Source organism: Triticum aestivum, chromosome 5B (assembly GCF_018294505.1).
Source record: "Triticum aestivum cultivar Chinese Spring chromosome 5B, IWGSC CS RefSeq v2.1, whole genome shotgun sequence".
NCBI classification, from domain to species: domain Eukaryota; kingdom Viridiplantae; phylum Streptophyta; class Magnoliopsida; order Poales; family Poaceae; genus Triticum; species Triticum aestivum.
Window position 1 is genome coordinate 229,324,282 of NC_057807.1, and position 17,648 is coordinate 229,341,929.

Consider the following 17,648-nt stretch of genomic DNA (forward strand, 5'->3'; position numbering starts at 1 on the left):
GCCAACCCTATCGTATGAGCGAATGATATTGGTACCTCTTGATGACACGGCAATCTTATACAGCCAGCTGCTCTAATATGTTCTCTTCTTTTGCAGATAAAAAAGACCCGAAAGTGAAAAATGTGCTGCACTATAACAATCTCATCGAATGCCTTGATCTCCATCTTACAGAAATTGATTTGATCGACTACCGAGGCAGCACATCTGAGATTAAATTGGCCAGGTTCTTTGTTCTGGAGGCAAGTGTGCTCAAGGTAATGAGGTTTGGCGTTCTCTGGCGCAACAATGAATGGCGTGCTGATCACCGCAAGCGTCTAAGCCTAAATGACAAAGTCTCCGCAGAAGCTGAATTTGTTTTTGAAACATCAAGTGGCCAGAGACTCGAAAACTTATTTGCCCATTAGTGACTTGTCAGGGCGGTGGATTTTAGTTTGTACGATAATGCTGCATCCACCTAAAGTAACGAAAGTTCTTACGTAAACTTCCTAGTAATTCCCTCTTCGTAGGTGCAGCATTACTCCTAACATTTGTAATATCAGTTTGAAACTTGTAATATTGCCGTGTCCTATTCCTGCGTTTTCAAAATCCTGCGAATCAAACAGGTCCTGAGTTGGTGATGATGTTGTGCCTCCCATCTTTCACCAATAGCCGTCGGATCTAGATCTGACGCATACAAACCAAGCTTCTCCATTTTTGCAAAAAGATGCCCGCACTTGTTCCCTATTTACAAACAACTCCTTGTCTCTCACAATCAGCCTTATCTCCTCCCCACCACATCTAGAAGGCCGTGGAAAAATCTGGCGCGATGGCCGCTGCCGGAGCCGTCCACCCCCAATCTTGGTGTTCCGTGCAATGCACGGGCATCTACGCACGGGAAATTATGTCGAACAGGGCTAGTTGTAAGCAGGCTAGCTCTACAGCCATGATGATAGTGACTGCAGACGGTGAGGCTGACTATGGTATGCCGAACACGGCGCCTATACTCAGGTGTCATCTCCGGCGCAGGGTCTTGTCACTTCACTGTGAGGAGCAGCACGTAATAATTTGACCAACGGGTAGTACAGTGCTAGTACTCCTACTACTACATTGGTAGTACTACTACTAGTACTAGTAGCACCACCGTCTGGATTTAGGAGTACTACCACGTCCATCTGGATTTTAGTATTTGACTAGCAATATCTAGTAATGCATGTCACAAAAAATGTACTACTCCCTCTGTAAATAAATACATGGTGTTTTATTCCTATCGGCGAGAGAACTTAATGTTTTTTGCTAACTAGAGTACTAATAGGATTACATGCAATGAACTAAACACTGCATGTCATGTTTGGTAGTCTCAAGTCATTGAAAGCATGCACGGCCCACATCTCTCATTGGTTGATATGTCACGAAATAAGAAACAAGGAGGGAGTTAATGCACCGTGCCTAAGTGTTTTGGGATTATTTGGTTTTCGTAAGGTGACTTACACAACATTTTTGTTTACATGCATTAACATTTTATTAGTTAAATCAAAGGTCAAAACTTGGCGCAAAATGCAAAGGGGACCAATAAACCAGTAAACATCAAACTTCTCTCGTTTGGCCCCAACTAGAGGTCCGGTGAGATGACTATACTGCACCGGCACGGAGGGGGACGCAGCTTCATTGACTTACGGCAACTGCCTTTGGGTGAATGACACGTGGGCCCAGGGGGTGGCTGGCCCACCTATCATACAGCCAAAGGCAGGTGCAGTAGAGGGCCGAGGAGTAGTACGAAATCCTACGCACCTACGCACGCTAACCAAGGGCAAGAGTGATCACTCGAATCGCAAGATCAGTTGACTAGAAGCTAAGCTAGACCCATGGAGGCGATGAGCGCGAGCATCAGCCGGCTGTGCCAGATGGTCCACGACGCCGGCCTGCGGCCCGGCACCGAGGAACGTCTCCAGGTAGTATTGCTTGAGGCCGCCAGGGCGAGGGGCCGCTTGGACGACAGCTTCGTCTCCTTGTTCGACGAGGTCCTCGTCGGTTTCCTCGACAAGTTCACCGTCGTCAAGAAGCTCGCGGACGACTTTGACGTAAGCCTCCAGCCGACGCGCCCAGGCTCTGCGATGCCCGCCACCCTCAACGGCCACTATGGTGACAACCTCTTCGACGCACTGGTGGCCCTGCGACTGCCCGCCGTCGCGCCGGAGAATGTCCACCTCGAGGTCGCGCTCGCCGCGCAGCGCCTGGCGCAGCAAGACACCATCGACATAATCACCCACGTCTACGCGCAAATCGTCCACAAGGACTACTACATGCAAGAGGAGGACGATAGGACGCTGGCCTTCTTGGACCGCAGGGCAACCTTGGACGGCACTGTTCAGAAGCACGTTGAGCTCGCCGCCAACGCCGCTGCTCCTCACACGTCGGTTGGTGACCCGGCGCACTAGGGCGTGAGGATGTCGTTGATGGATCCGTATGTATTTTTATCTTTCCGTCAAATCCATGTAGTAGTATATGATACTACAGTAATTATCTTACCTTTCGCATCAACTTCATAATTTTCGTACGTACTCCATGCATGAACGGCGCCAGAACCAAACTTCTCATTACTCTAGGCAAAATCGTTATTTTCTATCTATCGGTCGCGCCATGGAGCAGAACCAAATTTTACAAGTTACGAGTTCAAAAGGAAAAGCCTGCCGTGTTCGCGTCGCACCCCCACACGGTTGGTCCGGCACGCCGCTCAAGCGGGAATGCGTGCGGTGTTGCATTTTCACTTACAAGTGGGACCGCAGTTGAGCAAACCGACTATCGGCAAACCCCCACCCCGCCCACCGCGCGATGGCTGAGAAAACAGGAGGGAGAAGAGATGGCTGTAGCACGGACTCCAAGAAAATTGGTGTCGGATGGGACTCGTGTGGGTGGCGTGTGCCGTACTGCTAGACGTGAATGCTAGTTATGGCCCATGCCACCCCACTATATCGAGCCTATATCGAGGTACGTAGAACAAATTTCCTGCAGTCCGTGCTCAGCCCTCCTCTATCTCTCTTCTCAGCCAGCCAGCGGACGCGCGGAGCCCATCGTCTGTTTGCTCACATGCGGTCCCACATGTCAGTGAAAACGCAAGAGGACCCACTGAACCTGCACATCTTTCACCTCGACGTGCTGGTGATGAAAAACAAATCCAATAAAGATCTTCGGTGGCCGCTTTTGGAGTTACTCAAGAGTAGTAAGATTCTATTTACAGTTTAACCCAAGATGCACATCTCGTGGCTTCAACTACCACTCTATTTTCTTTCATGACACGACCTGGATGCTGGATGTCCCACGTGTCGGCAAAAGGAGGAAGAACCCGACCAAATCTTCGGTTGTGCTCTCGGATTAGACTAGTTGTGCTAACTTAAAAATTTTATTGTGTACTCCCTCCGTTCCAAAATACTTGACTTCCATTTGTCCAAAAATGGATGTACCTATATACTAAAACATGTCTAGATACATATATATTTTGACAAATAGAAGGCATGTATTGTGCAACGGAGGGAGTAGAATGGATGCAAGTTTTTGTATTGGGAAGAAGAGTACATCCATATATTGATAGAGCGCAATTTAGTAGATGTTCTATCACTTTTAGCTAGCACAGAGGCTAGAGATGAGATTAGTGCACTTGTTGATACTCCTACTAGAATAGAGGCTAGACATGAGACTAGATGCGAGGAAGCAACGTCTACTTCTTTACACTCGAAGAAGAAAGAAGCACGCAAGATCGAGCCTCCGCAGATCAACAATGAATGCATCGAGAAGGCACTAATCCAACTTACAGGAGTAGTAAAATGTATTCTTGTGGTTCTTGTTTTCTTTGGTCTTGCTTTTCTAGTCAAAATTATCATTGGAGTTCGTGCAAAACGGAGGTCCGTTTGGGGTCGTGCGTTGGAGTTGGCCTTACAAGTGGGACCGCAGTTAAGGAAACCGACTATCGGCAAACCCCCACCTCGCCCGCCGCGCGATGGCTGAAGTTAGAGAAACGACGAGGTTGAAGAGATTGCTCTAGCACGGACTCCAAGAAATAATATGGTGTCAGATGGATGTCGTGGTGGTGGCGTGTGCCGTACTCCTGGACGTGAATGCTTGTTCTGGCCCATGCCACCCTACTACTCCTACTACTTACTCCTACTATATAGTACTAGTATCAAGGATTCGAGGTGCTGGTTACGTACAGCGAACACATTAACATATGGCTACAGTAAAAACACCCGCCCGACGCGCGAAGCATGTGAAGCTAGTACAAATAGTGTACTACTATTGTTGATTGGCCTCATCCGATAACCTGTTGCAATGCACGTACAATTATGTATTCGGAAAATATTTTTTTGCCTCGTCGCACCACTCACTCAGAGAAGCGACTCGAAAGCCATTCATAAATTTAGTAAGTTTATCACAGGCATATCATTTTATTACATACAACAGGTCATCAACCCACATCGACAACGAGGATACATTATAAATACTAAAGTTTTCACCACACAACAAATAACAAGCAATGAAATGAACTTCAACTCAACCATTCCTCGGCGTTGGAAACGCTTGCTTTGAACCACAAGTGATTCTCTGGGACGGGCCATCCATTGTCGATCTGGAGACCAACGCAGGACTGATCATCCAGGCTGAAGCGGCCTACTATATCAGTACCAGGGTAGGGAACCACCCAAATGTCCGAGGTATAGACACAGTTGCTTCTCATAAATGGTAGTAACGTTGTGTCAACAGCAGTTGGATCGCCTTTCACCATCATTGGATAGTTTTGTCCAAGGAAGAGCGAGTTTTCTCCAAGACTATCAATTCTGTACCAGGGAGAAGGAGTTGGCGCTAGCACACTAGTATCCATCCCGAATACCATGCAACGGGTGTTGGAATAGGTCCGGAGAGTGCGACCATGGGAGACTACACCTGCTTCCTTAGCAGTAACATCATCAGTGGGCTGTATACACACAAGAAGAGGTGATCCATCGGAATTAGTTGCCAGGCGCCACAGAGTATATGGGCGCTGCTCGTCCTCATGCTCGTGATCATCACCATCGTCATCTCCCCCTTGGTTATAAAATTTTCAAGTATAGGTGGTGGAATGTTCACAGGACCTTGGAAACACAAGAAGAAGGTTAATTAGTAAAGGGAAACTTGCTAACCCGCATGCATGTGGATGAAACAATTATAATTACGGTGGAAGACAAACGTACCGAAACTACGAGGATCCATGCAAAAACAGTGCCACGAGTGGTGGCAGCAAACACAAGGCCCTCGTATTGAATTGCATCACAGTACTCATCCGTGTACAGAAACTGATTTTTGAGCAATATCCATCGAGTCAAACCACCAAGGACGGCAACAAGCTTGTCGAAGATAGCAACAACTTCATAGTTGTTGTAATTCCAAGAGCGGTTGGGAACTCGACAAATTGCTATCTTCCGTAGAAGACAGTCACCATGATCGTATTTGAACGTGCGTACAATACCGGTGTGCTCAACCTCTGGGCAGTCTGCTGAGATTTTTGGAAGTGGAACCCGGTCACGAGTGTACACATTCACAAGTTCCCACTCGCAGTTGGACCCAATGTAAACAACCCAATCTCCATTTGCGCCTGCCCAAGCCTTGCCCTCAAGCGATGGCATCTTAACATCATACGTATCATTATCAAGCGGCATCAACTTGCACAGGGCGAGGCCTCCGTCGTGCCAGCGCCAGTCATCAGGGTCACGGCGAAGAAGATAGGGGAGATCAAACCGCTCCTTGACTCTTGGGTTCCTTGTAATGATGTTATTAGTTGAGTCGAGAATGGGCTTGAACGAACCTGCCATGCTAGCCGAGGTGATGACATCGCACCGATCAATGAGTTCCTCCACCACGTCATCTTTCAGATCGGGGCAAGAATAACGGGGTCGTTTCCGGCCTGTTCCCTCCATGGAGAAGACGATCGAGCAATGGCAGAAGAAAGGGTGAAGGGCTGAAGGAAAATGGAGGAGGGAGAGGAAGAGCGTGCGACAGCAGTTCCAAATCGAGAGGGAAAGGCGAAGAGTCGGTGGACGGTTGCCAGTTTGCCACGGTTCACGAAGAGGCGCCCCGGCCTACACGTCCGTTCGGAAATACTCCTACTACTCGCCGTCGTCTCACTGATATGTTGGAACGGGACCACATGTCAACGAAACATGGTGTGTAATTTCTCGTGCAAAATGCGATCTGGCCGCGTTGGCCCGAGGTGCCGCATTAGTTATCGACCTTTATTTTTTTAATGGCGTGCCGTTCAGTTTTGAAGCACGACTAACTGGTACTGTACGCAGAGAAAATATAAACTACTCTACCACTACTCCACCTCCAGTACTAGTAGTATAAAAAAGATATATAGGCTGGAGCTTCAGCGCTTTCTTGCTAAGGGCTGCCCACTTGCTTCTCACACTACCACCCTCTCTCCAGATCTAAAAAAGACGGCCCCTCTCTCCCTCCTCACCGGTGGTCACAGATCCGCCGGGGAAGAAAAGGACGTGCAGCGTTGACGCACTCGTCGTCGGCGAGCGAGGTCACGCACTGACGACAAGGCCGTCCTCTCAGACCTAGCGCCCGCGCGGGATGGCCTCCGTCCCCAAGCTCGCTGCCGTAGTGTGTGCGGAGGACGACGACCACGAGCGAAGCCACTTCCCGCCGACCCTCAGGTATGCTACCTCTTTTCGAACCATACCCTTGTTCTATTGCCCCATCTGCCACGTCGTTGCATGTGGATCTTTTTCCACTCCACCATCTTCCCAATTTGCTATCCTCTGCTCTGCTGGCCACGCAGACGAAAACCATAATTTGCACTATTAAAGGAAACCCTACTTCATGCAGACTAATCCATGTCTGGGTTGAATAAGGAAAGGAAGGGAGACTGTACTGTCCAAGAGAGTAGGCATCGAACCCGCATCTAGGTTGAAAAGGGGAAAATCAGTAGCTAAGGAACGAGTCTCGTGTCTCTTGGTTGAAGAAGGGTAGAAAGGCATGACAACGCAATAGAGAATGACCAGGTCGATCGGTTTGTTGTCCTCACATAGGAAAAAGGTGGCTAAAGAGAACAAAAATGGGACGTAATCCACATATGCTGCCTGGATATTTGTTGCTCTGGGCAACCATACCTCCCTCACCACTCTGCGTCCGTGGAGGTACATCGTACTGGTGCGCCCACTGTCCGAATGGGCCTCCCATGCTCTTATTGCCACTTTTTTTGCTGTTAGTATAACGCCAGCAGTCAAGTCAAGCAATGCTACTGCTAAAGTGATGCCACATTTAACTAATGCCGCTCTCAGTCTAATGCCACCGATAAATTTAAGCAATGCCATTTAATGTCACTGGATTATTTCAGGGTTAGCTGTTGATTGTGGATGTATTAAAGATTTTTCAGCTAAGGCATTCTAATGTTGTTGCACAGCCAGTATACCAACGATGAAACTTGTTACTACCTTCAGATTTTTGCACTGTTAATGCTTATAGATTACATACCTCACTTTCATGAGATAAGTTAATTTTTTTGTACAGTGTCACCAAAATGCCAAGGCGCTGATGTCATTTTATTTTGGTTAAACTGCACAGACAATTATGAAGACAAGAGGAAAGGTCAAGAGTGGGCACCTCCTCCTCCGGCTGTTCTCTTGATTCGTTCGATCAAGTTTTTATGTTTGATCGATTATCAAGATTGGGATAGCAATTTTTAAGGTCCCCCCGAGTTCGAAATGATATTTACCTTGGAGGTACATGGTTTGCAATTTTTTTATACTGTCATTAGTTAATAATGCTAGTTACCTTCAGACTTTTGTATTTGGTTTAATGCTCATGCACAGCTAGTATACCAATGCTGAAACTTGTTACCTTTACATTTTGTATTGTTAATTCTTATAGAAACCTTCCAGTGCTAGAGTTTATTGAAATCTGTTCAGTAAAACCATTGTACTGTACCCTGTAATAAACTAACTACTCTACTGTTGCACTAGCCACTGGATTAGTGTATATTTGTAGTATTCGAATGGTGTTGCATTAGCGTATGGACATAAATAAAGTGTGGCAAGCTTTCCCAGATATGTGCTCAAGAAAACTACTACCTGTTTTTCTAAATACTAGACGTTTGGGTACTTTAAATTGAACCGCGAAAACGTCTTATATTAAGGAACAGAGGGTGTAGAGTTCACTCAAATTATCCCGGTAAAGCTAGTCACACCTTTGTTAAAATTAATGTTCATTATGTTATCGGAGGAGGTCTGTATGTTTGTCTCTAATGCCTGTCGACTACATACCTGACATCATGATGTAATGTTAAGTCATTTCCTTTTGTACAGTGTCACTGAATTGTCAAGGCGGTGATGGCATTTTATTTTAGTAGAACTGCACAAAATTTGCTTAAAAGAAGAGGAAAGGTCAGGAATGGCTCAGTTTTTCAGAAAAAACTATGTATGCCTTCCTGACATCAGCCGTTGTTGCTTTATTTATTCCTTCAAACAGGTGGTTAGAAACAGTCTTGCTACCTTTTCCCATTAAGAAATTGGAATGCTTATATTTGTGAGTCTATGCTTCAACTAGTGCCACTTTTATAGTAATCACACTTTCAATATCTATGCAAACAGGGATGCTCGATTTTAGTGGAACTGCACAAAAAGTCCAACTGGTTCAACATTAGGAGCATGTTTTTTTCCAAACCTTTATATCCAATTGGTGGCACTATGAGCTGTTCATTACGAAGGTACATGGTTTGCTACTATCTTGCTACTCTTTTTGTACTGTCATTAGATAGTAATACTAGTGGTTTGCATGTGAATTTATTGGCAGGGTGGACCTACATTGGAGGTGCAGGACAGGATTCAATGATTGGATGCTCAATTTCGGTTGTATCGATTTCACCTCTTCCATCACTGCGAACATGGATATCCTTGGTCTGATGAAGAATAGGCGCTATATTTCTGCTCTGAACCAGCAAATCAATTCAGTATGAAATTGTCCAGGGCAAAACATAACTGTATCAGATTGTCCAGTGCAGAACATGACAGATGCTAAGCGGAAGAGACATGTTTAAACCGAAAATACATGGTGTGGTATATGTTTACTAGCTGCTTGATATTTGTGCAGACAGAGATGTCTGCCCGTTGCTATTTGGCAAACAAACAAAGTGTCCGCAATTTTGGTTGAACTGCACAAGAGAATAGTATAGTCACTGCATGCAGTGCCATTTGAAAATAGACACAGAAAGATTGGATAGTCACTTCATGGACTGCAGAAAAGTAGTACTGTACTATTTATTGGCCAACACTAGGTGCTTCATTGCTTTGGTCTGATTATACAATGGGCATCATTTTGCCTAAGTTAAAGTTTGTATTCCGAAAATAGTCTCGCGGTGTGATCGAGAGAAGACCAAATCATATTGCAGTGGATGTTCCTCCATCATGTGTGGTTCATTCTCATGGTTCCAGCTGTTGGTGAAACCACTTACGTTTGCAAGAGGAATTGTAGACTTCACAAACAAATTTGTCTTTCAGTCTGTACTGAATGTTGGCCAAGAGAAGCATCCATGTTAGTAGGAAGAACAGATGTTTTTTCTAGATCTTTGCTTTTGGAGCTACATATTTGTATATGATCTGTGAATCATTGAGATGCATTAACATGTTGATCTTATGTATGGGAATCGTACTAGTTAGTTTTAGTTGCGACGCAAGATCCGAAGTGGCTGATCTTTGCTTTTGGAGCTACATATTTGTATATGATCTGTGAATCATTGAGATGCATTAACAGTTACTTATTTCTGTTCGCTCAGTGTTTACAAGTTACTGATCGATCACTAGCTAGCCTACAAATGCGCTCCTGGCAGTTTTATTTGCGACGCAAGATGCGAAGTGGCAGTTTTTTGAATAAAAATGCCTACCTCTGAAGAAACTGACAAGCTACACTATCGATCCTACACGGATAAAAATGCCTACCTCTGAAGAAACTGACAAGCTACACTATCGATCCTACACGGATAAATAGCGGATCACGCACGTACTACCTCCTTTCCGGTTTGCAGGGCTCAATTCAAGAAATGACCTACTCGATCCTACACGAATAAATAGCGGATCACGCACGTACTAGTACCTCCTTTCTGGTTTGCAGGGCTTAATTCAAACCTCTCACCAACCAAGGTACTCCCTCCGTCCGGGTTTATTAGTCCCGTGAGCAAAGCAGCAAGACCAAGGCATGGCAATAATTAACAACATGCAGAAGTTTAAGCCTAATTAATTCCAGTGATTTAAGTGGCTGCATGCGTGCCCTCGGCTGCGACTTGTTGCATGCTGCTCCGCGTACTGCCTACGAGCGATTCTGAGTGCCTGCATGCAGCCGGTCGTAATTAAGGCAGCTAACTGATGCGAAAAAAATACGCTTTAATTGTTGCAGGCTTTTTAAATCCGTGGAATCATTATTGACAAGGAGGGAGATTATTCGAGGGCACTCGTTCGACCGCCATGCCGGCGTGCGACCCAGACAGGATAGGACGGCACAGTCATAATTTCAGTTTCTCTAGTTTTCCACGGCAAGCTGGCGCGCTAAGCCATTATGCATTGAATTCCGATGACCGTCGCGCTACCTTCCGCCTATAAGTACTGTTTCCCGGCCTTCTCCGGTGGCACCGTGACCCAACTCGCCATATCCTCATAATCCCCCACCGGCCCGACGTTGCTCGCCACGTCCGCCATGCCCCCGCCCGTCCGCGATAGGCGACGCCAGAGGCGGTCACCGCTGGAACTAGTGTTCGGTTTTTCACTGAAAGGCAGACGGAGGGAGGAGGCATTCTATCTGTCTTTAGATGGCAATGCGGAGATCGAGGAGTTGTTGGAGCGCGACCGCATGGTGGAGGAGCAGGAGTTGTTGGAGCGTGACCGCCTGGCGGAGGAGCAGCGCATCGCCGATTTGTGCCGCCAGCGGGACATGGAGCAGCAGTGCACCGACGCTCTGAGTCACGAGCAGAGCGCCCGCAACTGGGCCGACTACGTGGAGGCCGGCGCCCGGCAAATAGCCCTGGAGGCTGTCAGGCACGCACGCATTCGCGACGCCGATTTTTACTACCAGCTCATCAAGTGGGTTTCCCGCTCGGAAGCTGAAGCTTCAGTGGACCACGCCGGCATGGAAAGGGCCAACGCGCGCAAGCAACGCGCCCAATCGCACCTCTTGCAAGTCAGAGGTGAGGCGCAGGACGCCGGTGCCGGCGTTTAGCGTGTACCACAGATGGCGGCCGGCATCGTCTAGTTAGCTAAGAGTAAGTTAGTACTTGTATGCTACTAGAGTATTAGTGGGAGTAGATAGTTAACTTGGCTATGATGGTTGTCAAAATGGAAGTTCAGTACTCTATATGTGGATCAGACTTGTTACTTTGCTCTGAATGTTGAACTTTCCGTTTGAAAGTATGGAATGGGCTATTATTTTTTTAAATGGGTTGTATTTGTCCTCCACGGGTTTAGAGGCTGACTTGTGGGCCTAGCAAGTTACGGGTACACAATCAAGAGATGATTGTACGTGGACAGAATGACAGCAGGGACCCGCCAAGGTCATGGCAGTACGCAAGCAAGTGCCTCCTTATTTCAAGCCAATAAAAAATGGCTCTTCCTAGTGGATTTCTGACATCTGGGTCCCATGCCATTATCAACATAGTCAATAAACGAGAGAATTGCACAACGAGCGGCTGACACCAGGGACCTAGCAGCTCGCCCAGTTATTTTTGTTTTGGGTTAATTTGATAGATGCCACTCCAAATCTGGTGTATCCGAGAAATGCCACTGCAATTTCCAAACTTTGAAAAATGCCATTTCTAGTGGCATTTTTCGAAATCTGGAGTGGCGTTTTTCAAAGTTTGGAAACTTCAGTGGCGTTTTTCAAATTTTGCAAAAAATACCAATAAGACATTGATCTCTAAGGAGCTGTTACGAAGTGTCGTAGTCGCTACTAACGGTAGGATTTTCTATCACATTTTTTTTCATTAACGTGCTTGCACCCACTAGTTTACTGCTTGCTTTAGCTTAGCTTTCCCGAAACCATCAACTCTAGCTTTTTGAGCAGGTTTTTACTCCAAGTCTGCTATAGAATTGTTTGTCTATCACTTCGGCAACGAAGGTCATTTCTTTAGAAGATCGATACTGGTAGTTGCTTGCGGTGTCTGAACAAGTTTCAAAAAAACTACTGTGTCTGCATTTTCCTAAAGATTGTTGTGAGGCGCAGTGGCATTTTTCAAAGTTTGGAAATTGTAGTGGCATTTTTATGAATCGCCATAATCGGAGTGGCATTTATCTAATTTGTTTTTGAGACGTAAGCAGGGTGTCAACTGGGCTGTGTGGGACACTCTGGCCTGTCTAGACAACCTTTTCTTTTATGTTTACCATATACTAGCCCGGTAGTTTCTTTTTCTTTCTGAAAATGGCTAGCCCAGTTTTTTTGTGATTTGTCAAGTAAGTCGCTTTATCAGGCCTGTCGGGCTGCAAATATTTCAAGACGAGGAGAGCTTCATTCGGCTGCCCGAGAAAATGGCCTATCAGTAATGAGAAATGGGTTGTACATTTTTAAAACACATCAAACCGGCAATTAGTTTCAAATATCTTTTTTTCATTTCGAGATTTTAAATTGCATTGATTTTTATGCGTGGTCAATTTATTGGATTTTATATTGATATACATTTACTTTTAAAATTAGTTTGAATGTGACTCAAAATTTCGGGATTAAAAACAGTTCAGACCGCACCGACATATGCAAAATTTCGTATAATTTTTTAACCGTGGCCACAATATGGGCTATAATGCTAACAAAAAGAATATGGGCTCCAAAAAACCCCGTAAGAATTAGCAAATGGGCTGTAAATTATTTGAAATAATGGCAGATGGGCTATATGATGTTTTCCACAGATTTGAGGCTTTCCACAGATGGCCTGTATACTGTTGGATGTCCTTGAAATCCTTGAAATCCGAGATAGTGGGTTCAACGCTATTTAAAGTTGAATTCTTGGGACGCCTTCTAGGTAAAGTTGACTCATCATCAGTCCCATAATTATCAAGATTCATATTGCAAAACATAGATCTAATAGGAGACACATCAATAACTTTAAGATCCTCATCATTATTTTCATGGAAACTAGAAGAATACGCCTTTATAAAGCTATCTTTCTTAGCACGCAATCTAGCGGTTCTTTCCTTGCACTCATCAATGGAAATTCTCATTGCCTTGAGAGACTCATTGATATCATGCTTAGGAGGAGAAGATCTAAGTTTAAGAGAATTAACATCAAGTGAAAGTCTATCAACGTTCCTAGCCAAATCATCAACTTTGAGCAATTTTTCTTCAAGCAAAGCATTAAAATTCTTTTGTGAAATCATAAATTCTTTCACACTATTCTCAAAATCAGGGGGACATCTTATTAAAATTACCATAAGAATTATTGTAGGAATTTCCATAATTATTAGAGGAATTACTAGGGAACGGTCTAGCATTAAAGTTTCCTCTATAAGCATTGTTTCCAAAACTATTCCTACCAACAAAATTCACATCCATAGATTCATTATTATTCTCAATCAAGGTAGACAAGGGCATATCATTGGGATCAAGAGGAGTATTTTTAGTAGCAAACAATTTCATAAGTTCATCCATCTTTCCACTCAAAACATTGATTTCTTCTATAGCATGCACTTTTTTACAAGAAGATCTTTCCGTGTGCCATTGAGAATATTTAGCCATAATATTATCAAGAAGTTTTGTAGCATCTCCTAACGCGATTTCCATAAACATGCCTCCCGCGTCCGAATATAAGAGATTTCTAGAAGCAAAGTTCAAACCGGCATAAAAATTTTGTATGATCATCCATAAATTCAAACCATGAGTAGGGCAATTGCGAAGCATCTATTTCATTCTTTCCGAAGATTGGGCAACACGCTCATGATCAAGTTGTTTAAAATTCATAATATCGTTCCTAAGAGTAATAATCTTAGCGGGAGGAAAATACTTAGAGATAAAAGCATCTTTGCACTTGTTCCAAGAATCAATACTATTTTTAGGCAAAGGCGAAAACCAAACTTTAGCACGATCTCTAAGTGAAAGCGGAAATAACTTCAATTTAACAATATTGTTATGCGTATCTTTCTTCTTTTACATATCACACAAATCAACAAGGTTGTTTAGATGAGTAGCGGCATCTTCACTAGGAAGGCCGGCGAATTGATCTTTCATAACAAGATTCAGCAAAGCAGTATTGATTTCACAAGACTCATCATCATTAAGAGGAGCAATCGGAGTACTAAGGAAATCATTATTATTGGTATTCCAGAAATCACACAATTTGGTATTATCTTGCGCCATGGCAACAAGTAATCCAACACACAAGCAAACAGAAAAAGGCAAGCGAAAAAGAGAGGAGGAAATTGGGAAAGAGAAAGCGAATAAAACGGCAAGGGTGAAGTGGGGGAGAGGAAAACGAGAGGCAAATGGCAAATAATGTAAATGCGAGGGAGATGGGTTTGTGATGGGTACTTGGTATGTCTTGACTTGAGCGAAGACCTCCCCGGCAACGGCGCCACAAATTCTTCTTGCTACGTTTTGAGCTTGCGTTGGTTTTCCTTGAAGAGGAAATGGTGATGCAGCAATAGTAGCGTAAGTATTTCCCTCAATTTTTGAGAACCAAGGTATCAATCTAGTAGGAGGCTCCTCAAAAGCCCCACGCACCTACACAAACAAACAAAGAACTCGCAACCAACGCAATAAAGGGGTTGTCAATCCCTTCAGGGCCACTTGCAAAAGTGAGATCTAATAAACATAGTAAGATAAGATAAATATATTTTGGTATTTTATAATATAGATGCAAAAATTAAAAGATGCAAATAAAAGTAGATTGGAAGCAAATAAAGGGTCGTAGATTTCACTAGTGGCTTCTCTCAAGATAGCATAAGTATTACGGTGGTGAACAATTACTGTCGAGCAATTGATAGAAAAGCGAATAATTATGAGATTATCTAGGCAAGATCATGTATATAGGCATCACGTCCACAACAAGTACACCGACTCCTTCCTGCATCTACTACTATTACTCCATACATCGACCGACTCCTGCCTGCATCTAGAGTATTAAGTTCATAAAGAACAGAGTAACGCTTTAAGCAAGATGACATGATGTAGAGGGATAAACTCAAGCAATATGATATAAACCCCGTCTTGTTATCCTTGATGGCAACAATACAATACGTGCCTTGCAACCCTTTCTGTCACTGGGTAAGGACACCACAAGATTGAACCCAAAGCTAAGCACTTCTCCCATGGCAAGAAAGATCAATCTAGTAGGCCAAACCAAACTGATAATTTGAAGAGACTTGCAAAGATAACTCAATCATACATAAAATAATTCAGAGAAGATTAAAATAGTATTCGTAGATAAACTTGATCATAAACCCACAACTCATCGGATCTCGACAAACACACCGCAAAAAGAGTTTACATCGAATAGATCTCCACAAGAGAGGGGGAGAACATTGTATTGAGATCCAAAAAGAGAGAAGAAGCCATCTAGCTAATAACTATGGACCCGTAGGTCTATGGTAAACTACTCACAACTCTTCGGAGGGGCAAGGATGTTGATGTAGAGGCCCTCCGTGGTCGATTCCCCCTCCGGCAGAGCGCCGGCGAGGGCTCCAAGATGGGATCTTGCGGATACAAAAGGTTACGGTGGTGGAAATTGTGTTTCGTTGGCTTCGTGGATGTTTTCGGCGTACGTAGGCTTATATAGGAGGGAGAAGTACGTCGGTGGACGCCCGAGGGGCCCACGAGACAGGGGGCGCGCCCTATAGGTGGGGGCGCCCTCCTATCTCGTGGAAGCTTCGACTGCTTCTTGACTTGCACTCCAAGTCCTCTGGATCACGTTCGTTCCAAAAATCACGCTCCCGAAGGTTTCATTCCGTTTGGATCCGTTTGATATTCCTTTTCTTCGAAATACTGAAATAGGCAAAAAACAGCAATACGGGTTGGGCCTCCGGTTAGTAGTTAGTCCCAAAAATGATATAAATGTGTAAAATAAAGCCCATAAACATCCAAAAGGGGTAATATAATAGCATGGAACAATCAAAAATTATAGATACATTGGAGACGTATCAAGCACCCCCAAGCTTAATTCCTGCTCGTCCTCGAGTAGGTAAATGATAAAAAAGAAATTTTTGATGTGGAATTCTACCTATCATAATTCTTAATGTAATTTTCTTTATTGTGGCATGAATGTTCAGATCCAAATGATTCAAAATAAAAGTTCATATTGATAAAAGAAATAGTAACACTTCAAGCATGCTAATCAAAGTAATCATGTCTTCTCAAAATAACATGGCAAAAGAAAGTTCATCCCTACAAAATCATATAGTTAGGCTATGCTTCATTTTCGTCACACAAAGATTTTCACAACTTCTATACCCCCGATGACAAGCCAAGCAATTGTTTCATACTTAAATAACCTCAAACTTTTTCAACCTTCACGCAATACATGAGCGTGAGCCATGGATATAGCACTATGGGTGGAATAGAATATGATGATGGGGATTGTGTGGAGAATACAAAAAAAGAGAAAGTCTCACATTGACGAGGATAATCAACGGGCTATGGAGATGCCCATCAATTGATGCCAACATGATGAGTAGGGATTGCCATGCAACGGATCCACTATAGCTATAAATGAATGCTCAACAAAAGAAAACTAGTGGGTGTGCATCCAACTTGCTTGCTCACGAAGACCTAGGGCATTTGAGGAAGCCCATCGTAGGAATATACAAGCCAAGTTTTATAATGAAAAATTCCCACTAGTATGAAAAAAGACAACTTATGAGACTCACTATATGAAAAACATGTGCTACTTTGAAGCACATATATGAGATCCACTACATGAAGAACAAGGTGCTACTTTGAAGCACAAGTGTGGAAAAAGATAGTAACATTGCCCTTTTTATTTACTTTCTTTTTTTCTTCTTTTTCTTTTTTTTCTTTTTGGGCCTTTCTTTTTTTTCTTTTGGCCTTTCTTCTTTTTTGTTTCTTTTTTTTTCTTTGGGCAGTGCTCTAATAATGATGATCATCACACTTCTATTGATTACCACACATGAATTACAACTCGAAACTAGAACAAAATATGACTCTATATGAATGCCTCCGGCGGTGTACCAGGATGGTGCAATGAATCAAGAGTGACATGCATGAAAAATAATGCATGGTCGCTTTGCCACAAATACGATCTCAACTACATGATCATGCAATGGCAATATGACAAAAGTAAAGTATGTCATGATGATGAACGGAACAGTGGAAAGTTGCATGGCAATATATCTCGGAATGGCTATGGAAATGCCATAATAGGTAGGTATGGTGGCTGTTTTGAGGAAGATATAAGGAGGTTTATGTGTGATAGAGCGTATCGTATCACGGGGTTTGGATGCACCGGCGAAGTTTGCACCAACTCTCAAGGTGAGAAAGGGCAATGCACGGTACCGAAGAGGCTAGCAATGGCGGGAAGGTAAAAGTGCGTATAATCCATGGACTCAACATTAGTCAAAGGAACTCATATACTTATTGCAAAAATTTAGAAGTCATCAAAAATCAAGTACTACGCGCATGCTCCTAGGGGGATAGATTGGTAGGAAAATACCATCGCT